At 35.0% G+C, this 2,500-nt stretch overlaps 1 protein-coding gene across 19 annotated transcripts in view; it reads right to left on the minus strand.

Moving 5' to 3' along the window:
- Positions 1 to 2,500, minus strand: part of DCTN1-p150 (dynactin subunit 1) — a 55,012-nt gene that overhangs the window by 37,762 nt on the left and 14,750 nt on the right. The gene's annotated exons all lie outside the window — the stretch shown is intronic.

The raw sequence follows: 2,500 nt of genomic DNA on the forward strand, positions 1-2,500 counted from the left end.
TGTTTCTCTCTCTCTCTCTAGAAGTTCTGAACTTGCTGCCATTACTATCACATGATAAATATAAACAAGAATCTTTCTTGAGGTCTCTTTAAAACACTAAAGAAACAACAAACAAATAAAAAACAAATAAAGAAATGAATAGAAAAGAAAAAGATACAAGGAGACAATATTACTTTTTGGTTGACAGAGTGCAATACTAAAGTGCAGCACTGGGACCACACCTACAACCGTACTGTAAAAAAAATGGGTAAAAAAAGGAAAGTAAAAAAGAAAGAAAGAAAGAAAGAAAGAAGAAAAAAAAAAGTCCAATTACCTACTGGAAAATGTTTGAACTAGGGTGTTAATTTACCACGAAAAACAGGCAACTCCCTACAAACTGATGATCTGTACCACGACACCGACAGAAAAAGTTATGAGAACTTTAGCACACTGGGCATTCCTCCACCTTACAATTTCTATGGCACTGGTTTATGGGGCACTCTGACTACAAAAACGTGTGAGCACTTGATGCACCACCATCCACCACTGTGGGAATGGGGAACTAATGTGTGGCTCCAAATTTGGTGTTTAGATCAACATGATGATGAGGAGTGGAATTTAATGAGTGAGTAAGAAAGGATGAGGAGGAAAAAAAAAAAAAAAAAAAAAAATAAAAAAAAAAAAAAAAAAAAAAAAAAAATATATATATATATATATATATATATATATATATATATATATATATATATATATATATATATATATATATATATATATATATATAAGAATAATCATGGAAAATAAGTTTAAATTCTGAAAATACTTCAGAGAACAGAAAGGAATTGATAAGATAGAAAGTGGTGCAAAACCACAAAATAATGAAGCTGATTTTTCATATTAACCCATTAGATCTAGATGCTTCACTACCATCATATGGCCTAAAATAAGGGCATTTGGCTTATGTGAGTGGACACATTGCTAGGTGTGCAGCTTGTAGGTCGGGCACAAACAAACACTCGTGTATGGTGACAAGACTCCATGCCTCCCCTTTGCAATGTTGTCCTTCTTTTTCGGCATAAGCATTTTCTGCTTTTTGCCATTTTGATTTGCTTTATCTAGATGGAACTATACTGTTTTCCTTGCACAGACACCATATCATCTGTCTAGGTAGTCTATAACTCTGTGCAATAATACTAACAACAAGTAACATTATGTTATTTGTGTAATTTTTTTCATCTTTTCTTAATATCTAATTCTATGTAATACAACCTGTGCTTAGGTCATGGCAGGCTGGAATAAGATCCAGAGCATGGAAATATTGTCCTTTCTAGAGCCAGGGCTCTTTCAGTCATGGTTCATGGACAATACATTCTACAGTCATTTATCGATGGAAATAATAAAAAAGCCCCTTACTAAATGCCAAATGGGTCTAATTACCCTCTAAGAGGTTTGTGCAGTCTTGGCAAGTTTTTCTCTTCACTGCAGTCTTCAGCCGAAATGTTCATGATGGCAAGGCCACGTCACCCTGGCCCAGAGCCAGATTTTCCCATGATAGCATGTTCATGTCACCTGCCCCTGAAGCCTGATTTTTTCATGATATGATGGTCACATCATCCAGATCATAGGGGTTAACAGCGCATAATCATAAGTATACTCTTGTGCTCGTCTGTTACAATAAAGGTCAGTACAGTCCTGCAATCTCTAACTGGATCTACTAATTCAATATTTATCTTTATTTTCCCATTGTAACATATAGAAATCTAAAATCTGGAAACAAGAAAAAGAAAGAAAAAAAGCAAGATAGTAACAAAATAAAAAAAGATGATAAAGATGAAAAAACCCAGTGTGTTTCCCTTGCCAACCTCAAGAGAAGTACCCCCACTGTTTTCTTGGGTCACCAAAATAATGTGATGCAAGTATTAGAAGAAAGGAGTGTGACAGCCACATGTTTAACACAAAAGGACCCTCCTTCAATACAAGGTGTCAAACTGACAATAAGAATCTAAATACATATGTTCAAGCACCAACTACTTGCTTTGCTGCTAAAAAATAAAAGATGCCAAAAAATATATAATAATAATAATAATAATAATAATAATAATAATAATAATAATAATAACAATAATAATAAATCAAAGATTAAAGAACTCTTCACAATGAAAGGCCATTGAACTTATTTCACTTGTAATGAGGGAAGACCTTAAGGTGGTTTAGAGATTTGGGCGAGGGGTGACAAGTGGGGTGGGGGGAGGGGGAGGTGGTTAGTTCTGTGCATAATTACAGGTAATTAATTCTCCAGTGTTGTGGGGGTTTTATTATCAGAGAGGGATTACGAGTGTCAAAGTGCAGCAGTACCTCACATCAAAGGTTATCGCGGGCCTGAGGGCTTTGCAGTGAACAATCCTCCGTGGTGCAAAGGAAAAGTAGTCAGTGCTAAGGTTTGCCAAGGCTGGTGTCAATATGGCATGCACTGCTTATTTTTTTCTCTTTTTATTTTCTTCTTTTTCTTTTGAGATTTTAT

This window comes from Penaeus vannamei, chromosome 8 (genome assembly GCF_042767895.1).
Source record: "Penaeus vannamei isolate JL-2024 chromosome 8, ASM4276789v1, whole genome shotgun sequence".
Taxonomy (NCBI): Eukaryota; Metazoa; Arthropoda; class Malacostraca; order Decapoda; family Penaeidae; genus Penaeus; species Penaeus vannamei.